Source organism: Balaenoptera musculus, chromosome 21 (genome assembly GCF_009873245.2).
Source record: "Balaenoptera musculus isolate JJ_BM4_2016_0621 chromosome 21, mBalMus1.pri.v3, whole genome shotgun sequence".
In the NCBI taxonomy this organism is placed as follows: domain Eukaryota; kingdom Metazoa; phylum Chordata; class Mammalia; order Artiodactyla; family Balaenopteridae; genus Balaenoptera; species Balaenoptera musculus.
In genome coordinates this window covers 19,392,422-19,417,862 of record NC_045805.1, presented here as the reverse complement: position 1 = coordinate 19,417,862, position 25,441 = coordinate 19,392,422, and positions in this window count along the sequence as shown.

Below are 25,441 nucleotides of genomic sequence, written 5' to 3'. Positions count from 1 at the left end.
CACAGGGTTAATCACCTTTTTTTTTTTTTTGGATCCAGAAATATATCTCCACTGGTCAGATAATCCACCCTGTCGTCAGTCTGAGAAACACTAATCAGAGAGCAGATATACTTCTTAGGTAACTCAAATGAAGCATAGCTTCTCCAAAGAAAAGCTATTTGAATAACCACATAACCAGGATTTGGCTAAACGTTGCAGAGAATTGCTAACCACAGTCATGCTCAGTAGTCATTCAGCATTATAATTTTTTTAAAAAATTAATAAGCGTAAGCAAGTATTGTGTGTACTATGTCACCTGTAAGTAATTGCTGGATTAAAAACAATATTCACTTTATCTTTAGGTAAATATGTGATCCTTACAAACAACTCATGGAAATATTGGCTGGGAAAAGACAGAGAAAAATTAAATAAAAGATCAAGGTCAATGTTGATGTTCACTCCTTTCTTCCAAAATTTACCCTCATTAGATTCTAATAAACATGGCAGCAAGTGAACAATGAGAGATTAGTCATTTTCAAATTGTTCAAAAAGTGCTTCGTTTTTGAAAATACGATTTCTCTTTCAGGCTATGCACTTTTTGTGGCTATTTTTAATCATTCTTTTCCAGGAAAGAGAAGTAAAGCCTATTAAGAAATATTTCATTGAAATGACTTAGGTCTTAGTAAATTGAATATTAGTATCCTAATTTATAGGCATATACAAGGCAGTTTAAAACACTATGAAATGTTACTGTTACTAGGCTATTAAATAACTTTATAAGCCTATATAGGACCGTAAAAATCTGTAACTTCTTTCAACATACATTGTAACTTCTGAAATCAAGTAAAACATTTCTAATTAAAGAAAGGTCACATTCAGCAACGAGAACTGAAGAATTTAATATGACAATACAATATATTTTCCTTTATTTATAATGAAATCTTTGATGTCAGTGGAGGCTGGCAAAGACTGAGTGTTCAAGCTACTGTACATTTTTTTCCCAAATGCTAAAAAAAATTAAACCAAGCAGCTTAAATATAAGCAAATAATAAAAACCAAAATAAAAACTGGCAGGAAATTTCAGTAGCATAAAAAAATAGATAAGTTTAAAAAATGTTTAGAGTAGTATCATTTTAAAGCCTCCTACATATACTACCTTACCCACACACTATTACAGTACTAGCCCATATTTTATTGTAGAGATAAGGGATGCTTTATTTTCTGACCTGCATTAGAAAAGAAGTGAGCATATAACAATTATCTACTATCTTTAGGGCAAGCTTCCTCTACCTGGTAAGCCATGTCCCCTAAGGAACTTAATAGCTTTGCACAGGCTTCTTGTCACAAACTTTGTCCCATTATCATTTTAATACTGAATTTTATCTTAAAATATTAATCATAAAAAGAACATAATCATTTTGAAAAAATGCTGTATCATGAGCAGCAGGGGATAAAATGGATACACTTACTCAGATACTTAAGCCTTTCTTGATAGTCTTTTATGGTTTATTCCTGTAAATAAGAGTTTTTGACATTGGACAAAGAAAAATCGAAGGGACAGAAAACATCTTTCTGTATATACCATTCCTTGGTCATTTCTGCCCCCAGCCTGAGTTCAGATTGTTGAGAAATATTCTTTAACTTATCATTTTCAGACCTGCCATTATTACTTCTTTCATGCAACTAAGAACATGGAAAACAGAAGCAGTCCATGCAGAAGTCTTTTACATCCCTCAAGAGATAGAACGCCAGAGATGGGAGATGGAAGTTTGCCAGAGCTTCTCATTTGTAACAACTTCTAGGCATGTGGGTGTTGGCCTCGGCTGGCTACTGTCCCTAGAATCTCTTCCCTGTTTCTGACTTGCCTGTCGCGGGGGTTGCTGACTGTGCTTTCATGGAATCTGAAGCTCCTCCCCACCTGCAACACATTGTCTTTTTAAAGGATGTTTTTGTAGACTACCAAAAAATGTGTGTGTGTGTGTATAAAACTTAGAGATTGCACCATTCGGGTTTCTTTACAACTGGCAGTGCTGGACTTTGCCCAGCCTTTGGGAAAACATTCAACCCTATACCCCTCCTATTCTTTAGAACTTTAATGTTTTTCCAAACTCTAATACGAATGAGGATCATCTGGAGAATGCACCTTGTTGAGTCATCTAGCTCAAATGCAAAGTCTTACTAAATGGTACTGGGATACAGGCCGGGCTCCTGAATTTCTAACGTGCTCCCAGGTGGTGCCTGTGCTGTTGGCCCACGGATCACGTTTTAGTCGCGAGCCTTACAACAGTCTCAAGGCGTGATCCCTGCACCCGCAGCGGCAGCATCACCTGAGAACTTGTTAGAGATGCAAATTGTCAGGTCAGATCTCAGACCTACTTAATCAGAAATTCTGGGAAGGGGGCCCAGAAACCTGTGTTTTAATAGGTTCTCCAGATGATTCTGATGCACACTATGGTTTGAGGGCCTCTGGCTTACAGGATTGTCTTTTGAAATATTTCTCCCATACCAAGTCATTATACACAAGATGTTGAATATCATGGCAAAAACTTACTCTGCAGAGCATGAAACCAAAATACACCTCATATTCAACCACTAAGCTACAATGTGGAATAGATAAAAGTAATCTGCAGGGCTTCCCTGATGGCGCAGTAGTTAAGAATCCGACTGCCAGTGCAGGGGACACGGGTTCTATCCCTGATCCGGGAAGATCCCACGTGCCGCGGAGCAACTAAGCCTGTGCGCCACAACTACTGAGCCCACATGCCACAACTACTGAACTCCGCACGCCTAGAGCCCGTGCTCCCCAGCAAGAGAAGCCACGACAATGAGAAGCCCGCGCTCCGCAATGAAAGGTAGCCCCTGCTCGCCGCAACTAGAGAAAGCCTGTGCACAGCAACAAAGACCCAACAAGGCAAAAATAAAAACAAATAAATTTATAAAAAAGTAATCTGCAATCTTCATTTTCTCTATGGAGAATTGATACATGAATATTTAGCTATGCTCCAATGTCATGAAAACAGATCATTATGTTCTGGAATATCTCACTCAACACAAACAGGTTGTACAGTTGACCCTTGAACAACGCGGGGATTAGAGGCACCAACCCTCTGCACAGTCGAAAATCTGCATATGACTTATAGTCAGCCCTCTGTATCTGTGGTTTTGCATCCTTGGATTCAATCCGGTGCAGATTGCGTAGCACTGTAGTATTTACTATTGAAAAAAATCCATGTGTCAGTGGACCCATGCAGTTCAAACCTGTGTTGTTCAAGTCAACTGTGTAAGGTACCTAAGCAATGGAGTATTGAGAGAACACGAGAAGCGTTTTTCCATCCACTAGGGTACGATAGTAACCAAAAGAAAAAAATGCCTCATGACCATCATATTGTAGAGGGGGTAGACATAAAATACATAAATTACAATAGAATATATATTACATAATTTATGTATATAATGGCATATATATGGTTGGTCCTGAGTTAGAAGCAGGCGGGTGAAAAATAGGGAACTTCTCCATCCTTGACCAAGTCCTGACTATTCTGATTCAGTTGCTACAGAGGCTGTGGTATGGCTTCCTGGATGGGTTACTGCAGAACCTGTGGTTTGGGCTCCCTGGGCAGTTGCTACAGAGTTTTTAGGTCAGAGTTCTATCATCATACACGGTCTGTCCATTGTCCTCTTATATACTCAGCCTCTCACTCTGAGAGAGATGGAGAGCCATCATAGAGTTTTGAACCCTACAATGAAGGGTTCAATGAAGAGAATTTGGTAATTTTATTTATACATTAAAATGGTCAGTCTGGCTCTTATTTGGGGAATAGATGGTCGGAAGGTAAGGATGAAAGTAGGGAAACCTGCTCTAAGGTTATTAAAATAATCCAGGCAGATGTGATTCTTACTGGTATCAGAGGGTTATCGGTGGTGGGTGAGAAGCAGAACGAACTCAGAGAAAGTAGAGCCAACAGGATTTCCCGAGAGACTGAACAGGAGATAAGAGAAGAAGAGAGGCATCAAGAAGGACTACAGAAATTTGGCTTGAATGAGTGGAAAAGATGGAAGTGTCATCAACTGAGGAGAACGACGGTGTGTGGAGGAGGTCAATGGTATGGAAGATACGAAGTTCAGTTTGGACATACTCAGCTTAAGATGTTTACAAAGCATTCAAGTAAACATGTCAAGTAGGGAGTTGGATAAAAAGAGTTCAGGATAGAAGACTGGATGGCATGTAAACTTGGGATGTGTCAGTAAAGTTACGGCTGTATTGGACTTCCCAGCATGTGAGTGTAGACAGAGATAAGGATCAAAGACTGTGCCCCCAAGTGACCCACATTAAGAAATCAGAGTGATGAGGCAGATCTAGGAAGGAAGGAAGGCAGTCAGGTAGAGAGAAAACCATGAAATTGCAGGGGCCTGGGAGCCAAGAGGAGGAACCAACCAACCATGTCACATGCTGCTCCTTTTCCAGCTAAGCTGAGAGAACTGACCACAGGTTAGAACGTGGGGGTCAGAGAAGAGCAGCTTCAGTGAAGCAGAGGGGAAAAAGCATTGACTGGAGAAACTTTGAGAAAATCTGAAAGAAGAAGAATTGGACATTGAAAGCATAAGTACCTACATTTAAGGAGTTTTCCTGTCAATATGAGAGAAAGAATAGCATGTTATATGGTTAAGAAAAAATTAATAGAAAGAAATTGACTTTGCGAGAGAGATGGGAGACTCTCACCTCCTTGGGCAGGTGACAGGGCACTGGGGCCAGTACACACTGGAGGGAGATCTCAGATGTGAGCCCTGACTCTAGGGAAAGCAGATGAATACAGATGCTGATAAGCAGGTCAGTGTGACAGGGTGAGCTTAGTTCTCCTTTGATCGCTCCTACTTTCTCAGACAAATGGGAAGCAAGATCATCAGCAGAGAATGAAGGGAGAGGCGTGCTGGAGATCTGAGGAAAGAGGAAAAGGTATAAAAGAATCATTTCGAAGACTGTAAGTGTGGGCAGTCTGGGAAAAGTAGCTCGGTTGTCTTGAGCCATCTAATGACCTGTTGTTTGTGGTAATGGTATTAAGGGTAAGCAGATGGCTCTAACAAACAGCTCCCTAATCTAAGAACTAAATAAAGGCTTTTTGTTTTCCTCTATCTTATCACATTCCAGAGAGGTCAAAGGGCAGGGGGTGGGGTGGGGGAAAGAGGTGCTTTTTTTAATGGTGCTTTCTAGCTTGTGTCTTCAACCACTCCCCCTCCCCAACCCACTTCCAACTTCAAAGTCCTTCACTAAAATTTCTTCATGGATCTGGCAGAGGAGAAAAGAAAGAGAACCTGGGCAATTTCCTAGGTTTTTAGGCATCAGACCTGTAAGTGGTTTACATAACATGTGTTCACATTCCACCAGCTAGAAATCAGCCCCAAATCTTCCGCTAGCTGCAAAGGAGATTAGGAGATGTGGTCAAGCTGTGTGCCTGGGAGAAAAAGAAAAGGAAACTGTGATCTGGTGAACACATAAAGTGTTGGCTGTAGACATGGATTTACAGTGATACCAGACAGCATAGTTGTGTGTTTCTCTCCAGATACATTCAGCTGCATGGTGTGAAGAATGTGCAAAGAGTTGGATTTGACCAATACTTGGGGTTTGCAGAGAAGCGCAAGAAAGTAAGTGAGGCAAGGAAGTAGAGGGTGTGAGCCACCAGGTGAATATCATTATTGACCTTTGAATTTAAGTATGAAAAGAAATCAAGGGACAAGGTGGGGGGTGAAGGAAGTGAACATGTAGCTCAATGAACTTTTTTTTTTTTTAAGCATATAGTTCTTCCATGATGTTGTAAAGGTTGTTAAAAGAACTATCTGGGATAAATTATGTTTTCAAATTTCATTGAGGGATGTCACATATGTCTAGCAAAAGCCTTCATAAAATGGCCAAACCTGTTCTCCAGTTACTGATTTCAGCAAGATTAAAAATAAAAATTAAAGAAAAAAACCAGCAATAGGTATTTGAAGAACAGAGGATTTTATGTTCTCTTTGATGATGATCCATTAAAATATTTTGCCCATGGTTTCTCATTGACTTAATTTGCATTCCTTTTATTCTCCAAAGAAATAGGACATAAGATGCAAGACTACTTTTATTGGTTTTCTTGTCAAGGTTTTGGGGACATCCAACTTAGATGAGAAGTTTTAATTGTATTGTCAGCAGGCATTAAAGTGCATCTTAAGTTGAAATGTATTTGCTGTCATGAATATAAATCTTATAAACAAATTAGTACTCAGTGTAAATTATCTGAGTTCCTTCAGCTAGAGGATTGTAGAAGAAAAGTTTCCAAGGAGTCACAAACAGCAAAAACACTTAGAGGGTGTTGTAGAAAGTAGCAACATTCAGAAGACTTTTAATGTCTGTTTTACAATTTCTATAGAAATCAAAATCTGAAAGAAATGAGAATGTACACATTGACATAACTACTAGTGGCACAATTTTATAAAACAGTTTTTTATTCTAATATATTCCATTTTTTGTTAAAGAAATAGACTCAGAAATAGCAATAGGTAGATTTGTGACTGCCATCATTTCCGTGAAGTACCAGTGCCTGGACATAGATGCCTTTGTTTTATTTTAGTCCTATATTAGAAAACTATGTGCATAGTATCTGTACCTTTGGTACTTCTTTTAAAGAATTTACTCTTCAATTTTATTTAGTTTAATATAGCATTAGTTGGTTTCTCTTGCCAGATCTGAGATTAAGAACTCAATTTACTTTTTGACTGACTTGTGGTTATGTTTAGTTTTTCTGTGACAGAGGATGTGTGTGGTATTTTTAAGTTTCACAATAAAAGCATCTTTCTTTTAGACACAAGTCCACCAAAATAAATGTTTTTGTGTTACCTGACCCTCTGCAGGAACAAATTTACATTTGAACATAAGTAGCAAATTGGAGAAGTGATAAGATGCAGTTTTCAATCAACTAAGATGTTAATACCAATGCCTCATTTTTAACCACCCCCATGCAATGCATCATTAATAAATATACTTTTTAAGGCAAAAGTTAGTCGATTTTCAGGGGATTTTGATGCTGATGGACTTTAAGTGATTGAATTTATTCAAGTCCACAAACACCCATTTGCCCAGAAGCTGAATGAAAATTTTACACATGAACACCCACATAATTTGTCTTTTCTGTTAGTTTGTTTCAGTTATCTAAAGAGTTGCCTTAGCCAGTTTTTCCCTTGAGCAAACCCACAATTCTAGATGACCTTTGGACTTAGAATTTCAACAGTGTTAAATATAAAGAATGGGAAATTTTGTCAAAGGAGTGATTGTACAAAAATATTCATGAATACCTAGAGATGTGCTGAAAACCCAATGGCCCAGAATTTGAATATATATTGCGTATTTACTATAAACTTAATAACAGTAAAGTTAGCTCTGTGCTAAGGATTACTGAGTAGGAGAGAAATATAAGACATATTGGTTACCCACAAATTGTTTATCATTTAGTTGATAAAAAAGTACATCATGAAACAAATGGTATATGGTATATAAAAACACAAATTAAATGCTGCTATAATTAAAGAACTATTGCTATAAATAATGAGATAATGTGGTATATTAAAAAAAGTTAATTGAATAATAAACTGTCAATAAATGCTTTGTACATAAAAATCTCAGGAGGAAAGTGATTGTGAAACTTCAAGCAAGATCTCATGCAGGAGGTGGATCTGAAGGATGGATAGAATATTAATAACTCGAGAGATAGTGGAGAGAATTCTCATAGGGGAAAGAGTAGGAGCAAAGCCAGAGACATAACCATGGAGGGTTCCTGGAGGTGAGGGGGTAAGGGACAGTAAAAAGTCAGTATCCTGAATCAGATGGAGTTTCTGGAGGAAATAAGAAGAAATAGTATTTAATATGAAAGATTGAGTCAGATTCCAGAGAGCCTTCAAAGAGGTAGGTGTGCTTTCCCTGAGTACAGTAGACCATTAGGGACTATTATAAACTTCTGAATGGAACAATAGTATAAAAAACTTGTGTTTGAAGCTTAAGCCAATAGCAAAATATAGGAGAAATTCAAGCAGGGAGAAGGAAGGCCATAGGAGGAGCAATTAGAACCAGCATCTGTCAGCAATCTCTGCAGGTTAATCTGTAACTATCCCCGAAGCAAACCTTGGAGTTATCTTTCTAATGTTCAGTGAATCCCACTTCTTTTGGCATTCTGCCTTTCTTTTCCCTGTCCTTTGAACAACAGTTCAAATCCCTTGATTCAGATCAATTGCATCTCAGCCCCTTATTAAAGAACTTGCAGACAGTATCACTAAATGTTTTTTAAAGGTGAGCACTACAAATTATAGAATAGCAAACTTGGCATTGTGTTCAGGGAAAACTCCAGAATAAATGGTCTTATAGAGTGCTTAATGTAGAAGAAGTGCTCTTTAAGTGCCAACACCGGCCCGTAAATATCAAGTCATGGGACAAACCTCATTGCCTCTTCTGGCAAAGTTGTCACAATGAAGAGAAAGAGGGACGAGATATGCTGAACCCAAATTTCAGTGAGGCAATTCACCCAGTGTATCTGGTGAGCTTACAACATGAATGGCAGGATGAATGATTGCATTTCCCCAGCTAGCCGCCATCTTTGGATAAATATAACCTGGAGGGAGGTCTCTGAGAGCTTCTATAAACTTGTCTAGCTCATGAGTCAGATTCCAAAATTATCTCAACAGATTTAGATCATGGAGAGGATTGAAGATGAGTTTTAAGAGGCATAATGGAAAGTTTCCTTCCTTGATATGGGCCAACCATCACTCAAGGACAGGCTGAGAATACTTGAATCATGAGAATATCATGGAAAAGATAGCAATACATTTTAACTATTCTCCTGAGAACAAATCCTCAATTTATGTCATCTGATAACTTATAATTCTCACAGTGAATATTCAGATAATAAATTCAGAAGGGAGATATGATAGGACGAGATAGATCTGGGGAGCACCCCGGCATAGGTAGCTACTGGCAATGAGCAGTAGAAGGGCTGACTCTTCTATCCCAAGGGTGATTTTCCGCAAACAAACAGTTCACTCGTACAACTCTTTTAAGTGGATTTTATCTGCATTTTAACCTCTCAGGCCTGGAAAATGACATACTTATTCACACACTTGCAGTTCCCACTAACTAAAAGCCCTCACAGAGTAGCTGCAGGTTTTGATGCTCAGCATGTATTTCCATGCCATTCAAATGATATATAAGGAACTTATAACCGTAGTTTAGACTAAGTTTGTGCTTCCAGCAGAACTGGAGGTTTACAGTACCTAGCAGCACCAGCTCTCTGATGTTAAACATGAAAAGGAAAAATTAAATTTTTTATTTCTGTTTTTGCTGCTCCAAAATGTTCTTCTCATTTATTTTGCTGGAGAATAAAATCTTAGAGGTGAAGGGCAGAAACCGAAGTTACTAATTAGTAATTTGGAACTTGCTGTTATAAGAAACATATTAAGTCCATCTATAGTTCCCATATAATCTTGTTATTAACTGAAAGGGACCCTCAGTCGCTGCAGACTATCCCTTTTAAAAACGCAGTCGGGCTTTTCTCTGTTTGTTCTTTGGAAGCATGAGGTAGTGGAATAAGCACAACTGTGAAAACGTTAAACAGGATTTAGGTTGTTCACGGTATTGGGTGACTGGCTCACCTACTTTCTCCAGAGCATTAGCACTTTGGTTTCCACACAACCAGAGAACAAAGAAACCAAGTCTTGAAATGTACACACTCAAAGATAACAATAGGATACATTTAGCAAACACATAAAATGAGCAGAGTCATACACCGTATGTACTGTAGTCAGAATTCTGGGTAAGTCTTACTTATTATTGTAGATTCTTCCAAATAAAAGATACCATTATGTATTTTAAGTATATGCTTTATAAAAATCTGAATTTACAAAATTCTCAGGCACATATCTAGAGTACAAAAGAAGTCTTTGACAAAGTAAAACTTTTCCAATGTAAACTGTTTGGAACGCTTCTATTATTTAGAGAGAATAATAACTTCTATGTAAACACTTCTATTATTTAGAGAGAATTAACAATCAGATCTGAAATAACAGTGCAGAAATCAGCTTTCTAATCCTACAGCCAAATTAAACTGAGACTGGAAAGTTCAGCTCATTAAAGAATAAACCACCCCACGTTATTGGTATATGAGCAGTAAATAACCAGAATCTTTCTATTACAAATCTTTTCTGTACAGTGTTATTTATTATTGTGGTTTCCATTAAGGGAGAGTATAATCTAGAACTGAAGATGATGCCCTTCTCATACTGACTCAGGATTAAGAAAAAGTAGTTGTAAGAAGCAATGTTTTCTACAGTTATAAAGTTTTGGTTCTCAAAGAATTTAAAATTATAGAGCAAGAAAAGGTTTTTGCAATCAACTAGTGTTACCCTGTGTTTTAGAAGGAGGAGGAGGAGGTTTAATAGTGCATCGTGGCCCTAACTCATGGCAGAGCCAAACTGAGAATTGATCTGTTGTCTCGTAGAACTAAATAAATCACAGGAGCAAATGATATCTAGTTATTATTAGTGTTCAACTATTATCTGTTACATGAATCACCCCACAGTCTCCCGAGTAAGGTACTTTCCATACGTCTGTTCATACAGTGAGTGCAAGTGAACATACTTAACTCCCAGCAATGTTTTCCTAAAGAAGGTAAATCCCTCAACAAGGCATGAGGATAAACTAATAGGCTTCATATGTACAATCTTTGCTCTGGGGCGCTTTAAAAATCTATGGAGATGTTCACTGATTTCTATCTTTTCTATGTAATTATAAAGTTTCCAACACAATTTTAAGCCAATCTCTTAATTCTCCCAAGGTGTAGCATTTCCTGCCTCTCTTGAATTGAAATGAAAAATTTTAGTACCTGTTGGTGAAATGCACTTAGAATGCCATTTCTGCCTTGCTCAACTACAAGTTTGACTCTCACTATATGAACTAAAAACTTGAAACAAAACTCAACCTCTTTGCAGGTTATTCACTTAAAGTTTCAAGGCTAATATTCACTGGACTGGGAACTCAGCTTTTACCAAATCCTGTGGCCGTGCTATTATGTTCTCAGGCACTCCTTATGTCTACTGCCAGAAATTATAGTCAGTACCAAGGGAGGGGAGTAAAGACAATGACAATTTCATCCATTCATTCACTCACTCTTTCATTCCACATTTATTAAGAACCTACTATGTTTAGCCTGGCAGCAAAGTGCTGGCATACTCAAGCACTCATAAGACACGGTCTTTATTCTTAAGGAAATTAAGGTCCACTAGAAAAAGGAAGACATGCATACAGATATGTGCCTTGAAGTATTACAGAATCTGTGAGATACACACACATCAAGTTTACAAGGCAGAAAGAACCTCTTACGTATCATTTGCCCAACTGTTTTACGGGTAAAATCCTAGCTATTTTACCTTAAGCTCACTGTCTTTAATGTATAATGATTCTGATGAAATTATTCCTAGTGATCAATTACTCAATCATTTAATAGTTTTTTTTTTTTTTAAACTCTTCAGAAAAGATTTAACACATTTAAAGAATTCTTGGGGCTTTCCTGGTGGCGTAGTGGTTGAGAATCTGCCTGCCAATGCAGGGGACATGGGTTCGAGCCCTGGTCTGGGAAGATCCCACATGCCGCGGAACAACTAGGCCCGTGAGCCACAACTACTGAGCCTGCGCGTCTGGAGTCTGTGCTCCTTAACAAGAGAGGCCGCGATAGTGAGAGGCCCGCGCACCGCGATGAAGAGTGGTCCCCGCTTGCCACAACTAGAGAAAGCCCTCGCACAGAAACGAAGACCCAACACAGCCAAAATAAATTAATTAATTAATTAATTAAATTAAAGAAAAAAATGCTTTGCTGAAATCCTTTAAAGAAAAGAAAAAAAGAATTCTTTGCCTGGGAAAATTCACTTACAAACTTGAACACATTAAAATGAAAATATGACCCAGTTTTAGCTGCTAAGAAAATGTCATCAGTGTCATGTTTTCCACTTCACAGTGTATTTCTAGGTCCAGGTATGTTGGCTTGTGAATGGAGCTGAGAGTCTACAGTGCATAAACATGATGCATGACCCTGATTAATTTAAACAGAGTTCATGTACCTTTTTGAAAAGTTTTAGGGATCACTTAAGAACGTAATTCTGTAAGATTACATTTTTGGCAGCAGTGGGCATTTGGAATTTATGGAGTCGCTCTGGATCACTGGGATTTTTTTGAGCACTAACAGGATTTGACCCGTCACACTTCAACCATAGTCATTCTTCATCTTCCAAATAGTAAATACGTGACAAGTGAATACTACTAAAATATTCTCATTGCTTTTTCAGTATGTTCTTTCCTGAAAAAACAAACAAAAAAATAAGGATCTTCTAGCTTTGTAATTGTGCACAAGATATAAATGTAATGGCTCTGCTTAGAGAACACTGCTCGTTTGTGTGGGGTGGGGAGGTGTGTCCTGCTACTCTCAAGAGTAAATGACCCCAGGTCTGGATTTTTATCTGAGCCATTTGCCCCTGCTTATAAGGTGAAGTGTTCTGTGGAAATAAGTGAAGACCACTCAAATGAAAACAGGCAGGGGCTATGCATTCAGAGATTGCTATAGCACAGAAGTCAACCACTTGCATTTGGCAGAGATTCAAAGGCAGGCAGAGCAGTGAGAAAGCTTTGTGGTGAAAAGAGGGAAGACTTCGGGTACCCTGTGACTGAAAGCTGTTGGCCTGGGGATGTTGGACATGGGCTAACTAGAAAGGGCACATCTTATGTGATTGGTTGAGGAACTACTTGGCTTTCTCTAGTTGGTCCTGAGTAGGAAGTAGTGGTGAAAAATAGAAAAGTCCAAGTCTTTGATCAGGTCCTGACCATTCTGGGCTGACAGCTGCAGGGCTTGTGGTCCGAGTTCTGTTGTTATTATGGCCTGGTCTGGCCGTCGTCCATTTGTCTATTCAGTCTCTCCCTTTTAATTTCTCCCCACACTTCTGACACTAGCATGCTACTGTCTCTTGTCTCTTCCTGATACAAAGGCAAATAAGGCACCCTGAATACACCCCTCTGTACAATCATAACTGATGGAATACCAGGGGGCTTTAGAGTGAACATTTGTAAAATGAGCATGAGATCTTGTGTGTGATACTGAATTCTTTAATTCTCACTTACGTAAGACTAAAAAAAAATACTGTTTATGGAAGAACAATGTTTACTTAAGATAGATTAGAAAAATATTTATCAAATTATATTCCACCAAACTCTAGTGTGATACCTGATATTCATGGATATTCTATTTTTAAAAAGGAGAAGGGAATTTCCTCTGCAAGAAAGCTTGAAGACCACTGAGTACAAGTTTGAAACAGCTTGAATGGGGTGGATTGAGAGGGGTTCAGTGAATATTGCTAAGAGTTGAAGCTGGGTTTTGTTGTGTGATACTAAGATAGATGACATTTTTCTCATTGATTTCATTGATTATTATACAGATAAAACCTTGTTTCTAGGTTAATATGAGTATAAAAATGGCCTCTGAAAACTAGAACATGATAGATTTCAACTGGATGAAAAGAGTTTAGGCTTGAAATTGTTGCTATGGTTTCACCATTGTAGCACTTAAAACATATTTTTTTTACCCCCCGATTTTGCTAATTTGTACATTTGGTTTTTAGGCTTAGTTCTTCTCTAAGCCAGACTGTCCTTCGTAAGTTTTATCAGTAAACTGAATCATTTGCCTCAGGACCAGTCATACCCTGATTCTCACCCATACCTGATTTGGATAATGTAGATGATGAAACTTGGGATTTTGAGCTGATGATGTAGACAAAGTTTAGATACGAGTTGATGCGGGAACGATGGAGACGTTTCAGGAGGTCGGAGTGGGGTAAATGTATTTTGCACATGGGCAGGACATGAATTTTGGGGGTGTGGGTAGACTATTACAGATTGAATTGTATCCCCCAAAATATATAGTTAAGTCCTAGAACCCAGTACCTCAGAATGAGACTTTATTTGGAAACCAGGTCTTTAGAGAATTAATCAAGTTTAAATGAGGTCTTTAGGGTAGGCTCTAATCCAACGTGACTGTTGTCCTTACAGAAAAGGAGGACATTTGGACACAGAGGCAGACAGGTACTCCAGGAAGGGTGATGTGAAGAGACACAGGGAGAAGACAGCCACCTACAAGTTAAGGAGCACCCGAGGCTACTAGAAACCAGACAAGAAGCCTGGAGCAGATCCTTCCCTGGTGCCTCAGAGGGAGCAGGGCCCGGCTGTCAATTTGACTTGTGGTCCCCAGAAGTTCTGTTGTCCTAAGCCACCTAGTTTGTGGTCCTTTGTTATAGTAGCCCTCCTGGAAACTAATACAGATTTTGATACCATTTTTGAAGCTACAATTCAAAATCAGTAGGTGCCCAAAGACTCTTAAACCTTTTAGTTAATGTCCTGGTTTCCTTTACCATTTGACAGAATGCTATTTGACTCTGAGCTGCTGACTAGATTTTTTTTTCCCCCCAAATGCTGCTCTTGCAAGTTTTCCAATTGCTGAAGTATGCTACCAAGCTTTCATTTTATTAAATAGTGAACAAATGAAAACTGTATTTTTTTCACTTATTTCCTAGAGAAACTAAATTACACAGGCATGCATTTACCATTGCTTTGGGGTCAAAAAAAGAATAAGATGTTAGCAAACAAGAAATATTTTCCTTAGAAAAATTTAGGAAAACAAAGTATAAGATATTATCTGATATCTGACTTTTCAGTTCAACTGTGATACCAGAGACAGAAAGCTTGGCCCACTCACTTGTCACTTATTCTGCCTTGTCCTGTTTCACTCTTTCCCACTACCTCTAATCCAGATTTCTTCTTGAAAACTGTGAAGACTCCTTTGCTTGACTTTGCAGGGCATATTAAAGCTTTAACGTTTTAAAACTCTTTTAGTTGACTTCTTATGGCATATTATTTACTTATATTCTCCTTCTACCATTTAAATAATCACATTTATTTCATTTTATAGTCCCAAGTATTTACATTTTTATTGTCACATTTACTTCCACCTTTACTACTTGATTTACTAACTTTAAATAATCTATTTTTCATTCCAGTTGTAAAAGATTAATAAATTTGTATATTCATATTGACTCACTTTCTCTCTCTTCCCCACCCCATTTTTTATCTACACCACTCCTAGATCAAAAAAGTTTATAAGATATACATTCTGTTATGCAACTGTAATCTACATTTATTTGAATCTTAGAACTGAATTTATTTAATATTAACAATTAGCTTTTGTCATAGTTTCTCCATTCATTTCTTGATTCTGGAAGAAAGAAGGGTACACAGACCCAACTTTTTTTGTATGTTCAATAACTTAGGTCTCATTTTTTTCATTCATTTATCATTGTTTCTCTGAGTCTACGAGGAAGTTTCTTGAGAAATACTTAGGAGCTATTGTTCTCTTGCCTTCTAGCATTGAATACTGTGATGGACAAGTCTGAGGATGGCAATACATTTTTTTTATTGTTAGTGACTTTGATTTTAACCGAGATTTGAAAAAGGATTATATCATTTTTTAATTAAGTAACTTATTAAGATATTTATTGAAGTCATTTTTCTCATTCACTTTTTCCTTAGGGCACAATAGGCTTTTCCAAACTGTAAATTTAAGCCTTCTTCTTCTTCTTTTTTTTTTTTTGGAGAGTTTTATTGTACTATATATTTAAATATATATTCTTTATTATTGTCCTTATTTCTTTTTATCAGATCAATTATATATACATTGGATTTCATTTGCCTGTCTTCCAAATCTATCATTTTCTTTTACCCTCTTAAATTCTTTATTAAATTCTATTTAATTTTGCTGATTCTCTCCTTTTTTCCTTCATGCTCCTTACTGTGTTCAGCAGTGTCAATTATCCTTTGGTTGCTTCAAATTTCTCCCTTTGTTCTGTGATTTTTTTTCCCTTTTCTACTTCTTTTCTGAGATCTGCTAGCCCAGCCTACATTTAATCTTTTTCTGGTGTCCTGTTATCACTTACTTGAATTACTGTTTTTACTTGGTACTCTTGCATCAGAGATATTGTTTTTAAATTCATGAGAAACATTTTATTGCAATTTTTATCTGCTCAGTAAAAACCTTTTTTTGGTGCTTGTTCTTTGCCTGCTGTTTGTTTTTGCTTTTTCAACCCTCTTCTTTTTCTGTAGTATCTTGGTTGATATCTTCTTTGGGGTTCATTTTATTGTTCATCTTTGAATAAAATCAGTGTTTCTTTAGCCAAATCTTTATCAGAAGTTTGTATAAAAGAAGAGTCTAGGGTTGTGTTCCAGACTAGTGGGAATTTTAATCATGACCTGCTATTCTTTTATGTGTTACTTCTTTGCCAGTGGATAGATTTAGTCAATTCTATAGTTGTTCATGATGTAAAGTCTCTATCTCTGCCTCTTGCCTCATCAACAGACTACCTCCTGCAAATGCGGATTGCCTAAAAAAAACCATTGTTTGTGCTCTGAAAATATCTTGTTGGCCTTTGCACTCTTGTCTATTATTATAAACAAAGAATTTGGTTTAGCACCTCAGAGTGCATTACTTACCTCTGAGACTTATGCACTTTCATGCATTTGTAGGTACATACAACCAGTGTGTCCTCTCTTTGATCATATCACCCCATTTAGATTATCAGTACCTGGAAGCCATCTCAGATATTCTGTGGTTCAGAATTTTAGATGATTTCTATGTTAATCAAAGCCACAAATATAATGCCAAGATAGTTCAGTTTCCAGACTCAGCTGTATATAATGACCATGAACAACTTTCTTCTATCACCTCTCTTCAGATTTTTGAGTGATAAAGTCACCTCCACATTCAGACCCAAATTTTGACCCATTTACAGCTTCAGGAAGTTGACATGTCATTCAATGGGAACCTTTACTTAAAAACAAAATTCAGGAGAGCAGAAGCAAAGAATGAAAAATCTTAGAGATTTGGTAAGAGATAAGCTCTAAGTTCAGGAGTAAGGAGCATAGACATTTGATAGACAAAATTATTTAAAAATGTAATTACAGTGAAAGCAGAAGATTGTAACAAGGCACAGAAGAGGAGAAAGGTAGAAGAGGAGAAAGGTAGAAGAGGTTTCTAATTTTTAAAGTCTCGTAAGGTTATTTTTAGTTAACACTCAATAGCTTTACAATCTGGATTGAATTGCAATCTGGAATTAAGAAATAGATCCAGCTCAAATAGAATCAGAATAAATGTGATAATAATTTTAGAATGTTTATCCAGAGAAAATCCCATCATGCCCATGATTTTCACTATTTGAAAGAAGCAATAATGGCTCTGTCTTTCTAAATTAATCATACATCCTACTGGATGCCAATGCTAAAGTGATCATTAAAAATGTATGTAGATTCCTGAGCTTGGTTAAGGATGTAATTAACAAGAAGTAAGTTTACTAATTTAATGCAAATACAGTGAGCATATATGGATTAGGTTGAAGCAAAAAATTCTTTTTGGTCTACTGTTTTATTGAAAGTGGTTGCTAGAAGACATTTATTTTGTGTGTTTCAAGATCCATTACTAACAGCGCTAGGAGTCCCTTTAGTACAATTAAAACCTCTGTTTATATTTTTCATTAGCTGCAGTTGTTCCGTAGTTTAATTATCACAGCCATGTAGCCAGTATCCAAATTTATTGTTCATCTGCTCTTCAGCTGCTGTAAATCTTAAAATTGCATGGAGCTATACCTTATGATTCAAAAAATTTAAAAATCCATTTGTTTCAGTTTCTATATGTCCAGAGATAGGTTCTAAACTCAGGATTCTACAGGTTGACTAGACTGGGGATTGGATTACACATTTTAACAAAATTCATTGTAGTAATTAATGGATTTACATGGAAATATGCAGTAAATTTACTACCCAAGGTCCAAATCCTCCCTTTAATTCTATTTGTATAAATTTTGTTCATGTAAGTTTTATTCTAATATAATCAGCCAAACTGAACTAAATTTTATTACTTTTAGAAAACTGTTATACTGATTATGATGAAAAGAAATTAATCTTTACTCTGTTATGAGACAACATTGTTCTTTGGTGTGTAACTGCAAATGCTTTTCCTTTACTCCATTTGGAATGAATTCAGTTTACACATAAGCCATGTACACCAAATCTAAGTGTTTTCTACCTGTGGCTTATTTAAAGGTCTTAAACATTTTCCTAATCTGTTCTTAGAAAACTGTAAAAGAGTGTGCATAGTTAAATTAAATCATTATCCCGTAGGATGGCTGTAAGCAAACTGCCACCTGAAATTTCGCTTTTCAAGAATGTTACCCACATTCCTAACTCCTGACAGCAATGGAGCAATCATTCAACAAATGTTTCTTGAGTATGTACTGAGTGCCTAGCACTCTTCTAGGCATTGGTAATACATGTATGAACAAAACAGATAAAATCCCTGCTCTCAAGAAGCTACATCCTAACAGAGTGATTAAGAGTCAGTGTGACTTAAGTTCATCCCAATTAATTAAGAGCAGAGTGACCTTAGGCTGATTACTTATTAGTTCTGATCTTCAATCTTTTCATCTGTAAATCATTCCTAATACTTACCTCATATGGTTACTGTGAAGATTAAATACAATATTGTACATAGATCACTTAGCCCAGTACTGTGACATAATAAAGGCTTGATACCTTTTATTATCTATATTTACTTATTTTATCTTGACAGTAACCACAAGCTTTCTGGATCAGAGGCAGGCTGATTATTTACTTATTGGTGATCCTAGCATTGGTTTCCTGAGCTCCAGTCTTCCATAGGTCAACATGATGAGGGCAGGTACTGTGTGTGCAAAAGCAGGATTTGCACACAGGAGAGAAGCCCCAAAATTATCAATCTCAGAATTTATGTAGGAACTAGATAGTTGGCCTCCTAAGAGACGGAGAAAACCTTTGCTCTAGAAAGTAAACCCTCTTTAGGAAGAAAAGAAGGAAAGTCCTTAAGAGATTACAACCCTTTAGAATGTAAACAAATGGCTCCAAGAGAGATAAACCTGTACCTATCCTTAGGGGACTTAACTGTCTTGAATTTTCAGGGCTTTTGTCATTTACTTGTCCCTTCAGCCAGGTTGCCAGCAATGTGTGATCAGAAGGCCCTGACCAAGCAGAAACAAGAAAAGATTCATACTGTTTTTTGACACTGTTCATAAGCTCTAATGGCTATTGTTGTTAACATAATTAGCAGTCACTGCAGCATAGGGACATTGGTATATGTCCCAGGAGAGAGGGCTTAGGAGAAATGATCCATCCTCTGCAAAATGATGGCATTTATCCTCATGACATTTTTCTTTCCTTTCCTTTCCCTTCCTTTCACTATTTCAAGTACATCATTATGTGGTTTCTCTACATACTAAGCACTCTCCTGCCCCAACCTTGTTATAGACATAAAACTATAATACATTAGAGTGAATTAGTTCATAGTATCCATTACCAAGGGGTATTCTGTACAAACTAGTCAAAGAAATAAGTTTCTTGAAAAATAATTCTGGGTCAGATAAACCTGGAGAAAGCTATGGCACATATCTTCACTCTTAGACAGTCACGAGACAAAACCATGCTACATGTGCTAAGTTTTTCAGAATTATTTTTTAACTAATTATTAAAAAACACTGTGAGTGCAAGAAGCAAAACTTATAAGAATGAACGAATAGCAGTGGAGTCTCAGATTCTGAGGGGCAGCTGCATAGAAGAGATAGGGCCTTCTCAGCACCCCTCCAAAATCACCTGACGTAGGTAAACACCAACTCAACACCATATACACACACACACACACACACACACACACATATATATATATATATCTATATCTCACCTATTAGGTGCCAGACTTCACACTGAACATTGAGGATAACAAAATGTCTTATGAGAGATGGCTTTACCCTTGAATATCTGAGGTACTCGTAAGATCTGTCTTAAACTGTTACTCAGATCTCCCATACACACTGCATAAAGTCTCAGGATAATCCCTTAAGCACTACTTATGGTGTTTGTGTTTAGTAAATGAATTTCTTTGGTTTATTGGGGGGTAGAAGGGACATCTAATTTCTAGTATATCTTCTCAAATGTTCTAATCAATTTCAAGGAATCTGTAAATGTTTCATCTTCCCAATGTATTCTATTTCTAAAGGAGCAATACTCTCCTTTTTTTTTTTTCTTTTTCCCAACGTAGCAGGATCCTCCATGATCGGGATAAAACAGGGAAGGTGCGATGAACCCAGCTGCTGTCTGACAAAGAGCATGAGAGAGGAATGAAGCTGGAGGAAGGCAGACCACATGCCCAGAACTCAGAACTCTCTTTTTTTCCTGCTCATTGATGCTGCTAAACTAGCAGAGATTATGGCTACATATTATTATATTGATAATCTCCATTATTTAAATGATTCCTAACTTTATAACCTCCAGTTGTCTACTGTTCCTGGGAAAGTCATTCCTTAAATCTGTCTGTTAAGATAAGCACACCTCCCTCATCAGAAAGCCTGACAACACCAACTTTAGATTAGCATCCTATGAATTTCAATAGAAGTGATATCAGCTCAGATATTTTAAAGCCTATTTATTCTAGAATCTCATTTTACTTTAAAGCAATAACAGAGCAGTATGAATACCTAAAACCCTGAGAACTATCCCTGGAGTGATCATGAGTGGTCTTAAAGAGATATATTACCTTAAAGAGATATATTATCTTGACATTTCAAAATAACCAAAAATAAAATAAAATAAAAAATACAAGGGAAACAGCAGAACAGAATATCTAACTTAGGAAATGGAAATTAGTACAACTAATTAAAACTCTCTTGTAATTTGAACCCGTCTAGAAGGTTAAAATGGTGCCAGTAGGGCATAGTCTTGAAGTACAAGAAGAAGAAAAAGTCTGATGGTTAATTTATGAGACAATTTTACGTCCCTCAGATACTGCCTTCCCGTCATCTGCGTGGTAGCTCTAATTAGATGTGCGCTAAGTATTAGGTTACTCTGCCTTTGTCCTGCTCCAGCACCAGTTACCTGGTAACCCTGGGAAAGGCACTTGAGCTCTGAAAAGTGAGGGGTTCTAATTTAACTGAGGGTTCCACTAGCTCAGGAATTCTGCCTCTGGTAACAAGGGCTAAAGAAATCCCTGAGCTCCCTGAAATTGCATGCAAGCTGAATTAACATGCATTTGTGGGTTTTTTTCCCCCAGGGAGTGAGTTCCCAAAATTGTATCAGATTCTCTTCTTCCCCTGGAAGGTTAATAACCATTGCAGCAGATGATCTCTAAATCTGCCTTTCTGTCTAAACTACTTGAAGCTTCTGTGATTTTTACAGTTTCATATTTTAGTCACATTTTCTCAGGGCACAGGACGTGTTTGGAGTAAATTGGATCCCTTGAAATAACTGATCCATTTGAAGTCTTGACGTCATTTTTTAGTGGGGAGCAGTATTTTGTTCTGCTCTAGGAGTCTGGAAAAGTGGACACAATAGCCACGAGCCCTCTACTCTTTTCCATTTTCCTTCTTTCTCTACACGAATGTATATATTTGAACATTATAGGCCAGTGTTTCAGTTCTCATCTGAGAGAGTTACCCAACTGCCTTCAGGACAAGACTCCTTTTTCATGGTGGTTCTCATGGACACAACAATTGAAACCCTTGCATTGACATCTGACACAAGTTCACAAGCCTCAGTTTTTTAAAAGAGTGCCTCACCTAAGCATAGGAAACATCAGCAGACAGCCTGTGCGCTCACAAATTCAAGCCGGGGGTGGGGGGGAATGACGTAATGTGTGCTTTTTCCTCCACAGTCCACAGACCTGCTTAATTCTCAGACTCACAGGAGAAGGCCCTGACCCCTAAGAGGAACCGCTGGAGTACCCCAGTGTAAGCCCCAGTGTATACCAAGCGCAGAATAAGGCCCATGATTTTTGAAAGTCAGTATATCCTCATACCTCATTCTATCCCATTTCAAAGAGATTTCTAGACAGGTTTGCATGGATTGCCAGGGATTGAAGGTAGGATGGAGAAACAGGAAGAATTGTGAATCGCCGGGTTCTGGCATGTATGTGGGGTATGTATGAGACAGGGGAGAAGAGAGTGTGTTTTTATATCAATTCTGCAGTAAAGAAAAAGTTGCCTTGGGTATACTTGATTCACTTCTCTTATTTTTGGGCTGCTAGAAATAGTATCCATTCCTCTCCCAGCTGCTTCTCATTTTCCAACCTTCTCTCTTTGGGTAGAGATGTCTCCCTCAAGGTGCTCAGGTCTGAGTCCTTTTAAACAGCTGTCCCTATGTCCTTGTCCTGGACACAGTATGTATACAGGCTACTTCTTCCTCTGTCCTCTGTGCTCCTATCCCCACTGACTTCTGTTCTTCTCAACTGCATTTTCGAACACAAACTGATTCTATCTGCTGCCCTTTCACAGGGCATGCTCTGAGTAGTAACAGGAAGAGCAGGAATTTTAAAGTATTTTGTAAAAGCTCTGATTTGGAAAGCTAACTTCCACTTTTAAGCTTTGTGACCTCGAAAATGTTACGTAACTTCTCTGAGTTTGTCAGAATAAAGCTCCGAGGCAGAGCGTACACGCAACTCTTGAAGTTCACTCTCCAATATGTCTACTTTCTCATCGAGTAGGGAATTGAGGTGGTGGGTCGGTGTCTCTGTACCACTGTGTTTAACACAAGCTCTGGTACTCAGGAGACTACGAGCAAACGTTGCTGACTGAGCAAAGAGCCTCAACGTCCTTACTGAAGCTAGGAATAACCACACTTTGCAGGATTGTTGTGAGAAATAAATGAGATCATTGATTCTTTCATTCGGCAAATATTAATGGCTGCAATGTAAACCATGGACGAGTACGGTGGGACACAGAGGACAGATAATACTCGTAAACTTGCTTTTTCCTTCCTTTCCTTTTCTAGGACTCAATGCACGTGGGTGCTGGGAGCACACCTCTTACTTTCCTTGCTGACCCTGGCCTGTTGTAAGGTCATCCTCAGCTACTCTACAAGTGAAGTAAGTGCAAGTTCTCTGTCTCTGGTCAACCAGAAGATGCCAACATATCGCGTGAGGCTGGGGTCAGGAGCTCTCAACCTGGAGTTAGGACAAATCGGTTTGAATAGGTTTCCATGTCCATGCGGAGATGATTTCTCTGGGATGAAATTTATATCCCACAAAACAAGGAGATTGAATTATCTGATCTCTAAGGTACTTCTTGTTTTAAATTCTAGAACTTACCTAGCACTTAACCTCACAGAGTACCACCTAGTATTTTCTTTTATATCAAGTCTTACTTCTTTACCTAAATGGAAAGCTTTTTATAAGCAGAGATGATGACAGGTATTTCTATATCCCTCCCATGCCCAGAACACTCTTTAATGAAGTAACAGGTCAAATCTTTATTCTTTAGTTAGCAATAGGAATACAGAATATTTCAGATTTGTGTAACAGCCTCCAGGGCTTAAAAATCAAAGATATTCCATTTGGTCAAGAATCAAACATTCAGTTTGGGACATTTTAGAAACTGTATTATAACTTATTCTACTTCTAGCAAAATATTTGGGGTTGATTATATTGCATATATCATTTCATCTCTAAAATCATACCTTGAGAATAACATTTATTTCGCAGAGGGGACTTGTACAAGCATAAACTTTATCACCTTGGAATTCATTTTATGAAAGACATATACCTTTCTTTGAAAGGTCTGTTAGTTTCCAAACAAGAAAGTTTCTGCATGGTGAACCTGACAATTCAATGTGCTTGGCTCTGGGAAAAGGAACTGTGTTAAGTTTGTGGGAGATAAAGTACAATAAAATAAAAAAATATAACTCCTCAGAAATCCATGAGGAGGTACAATCTCCCCTGCAACAAAGCGTGATTACAACTGGGCATCCTTGACTGGGGTCTTCTGCATCTTTGAGTCTCCTTCTCACACTTGCAAACCCTGTTGGAGAGCCCGGAGGATGAGGACAAAGAGGGCTGTAATGAACGGGGCTTTGCAGAGCCCAGCGTGGTGTCCATCAGCTGAGTGACTCTGCCCTCTGCCTGGAAAAAATGAACTGTTCTGATTCCATAGCCTTCTCTTGGTCGAAGCCTTCAAACAGAAAGCAAAATATCTTGGAAAATAGACTTTGTGTGGCTCACCCCAGTGTTGAGCTCCAGAGAGGTAGAGTACAGACTGGTGCATCGGTTTGAAAGTGGTGAAGGAAAGCAAGACAAGGGTTTCAAGGAAGCTGCAATAAAGCAACCAGAATGCTTAAAGCATTCCGTCCAAGTTATTTTCCATTAAAGGTAACATTTGATACCATTCATCTTCAATGTCCTCTGTCTCCTTGGGGCCTCTATTTCTACATCTGCTATCTTTGTCCTATTGGAGCGTGAGGGTGATTTATCAAGCTGTTAGATCTTGTTTATCCTTGGCCATAGCTTGTTTTTCAAACATTACATCCCTGAAATGTCCAAATTAACCTTCCTCTTTCAATAAGGTTTATGGTGCTCTGAAACTACGAAATTAAAGAGTAAATCAATTATTTTATGTAATGTTAGTATCCATACAAAATGTATTATTTCACTCAGAAATGTTGAGGCAGTGCCTTTAACCTCAAAGTGAATATTTGTTCTCAGTAAATCTCTCCATTTTGGGTTTGTTCTCCCGCAGTTGACTATATAAATGGCTGTTTCAGTTTAGTTATATTATTCAATGTATAATACATGTTACTTGCTGATATTTATGTAATTATTTCCTACTTATTTCACTCACTAGTGATATTTTTCTACTAGCATACTCATTGCTTAAATATTATTTTGATTTGCTCATTTCTCATATATTGTTTTCAGCCTTATCACTATATGAAAAGGTTCAGGCTTATCAACTCTTTCCCACTATTTCAATTAAATAGCCACGAATTATTATTGGCTTTTAAAAAATTCTATTTGTCTGACCTGAATTGTCAACCAACCTTAATTAAAAGAATGGAATGAAGCAATTCAGGAAGAAATGAGAGAGTGATAACCAACTAATTTGAAAAGTTTACGGTAAAAAAAATTTTTAACAAAAATCTTGAGATAATATTGAAACAAACAAAAAATTGTAAGCGACAGAAAGGGGCAGATACTCTTCAGAAGGAGGTCAGCTTCATTTCTATGAAACTAGCTTCTGTGAATTGAGACCCTCGAATTCCTGTTCTCTGTGTTCTCACTGTTATCAAATCCTGCGTACACTGAGGAAGCTCTGTCCTTTCTGAGTACTGAGAGCTGGCAAGCACATTCTTTCCCACATCCTGGTGACACTGGAAGGTTCACTGATTGTTCCTGGTAAACAGATGTAACATGTATAAGGCAATGGACGGTGCTTACTGGAAGGTAATGCTTTCACGACAGCTCAAAATTAATTATCTAAAAATATGTTTCATCATCTGACCTCCAAAGTAGTTTCCTCTTTC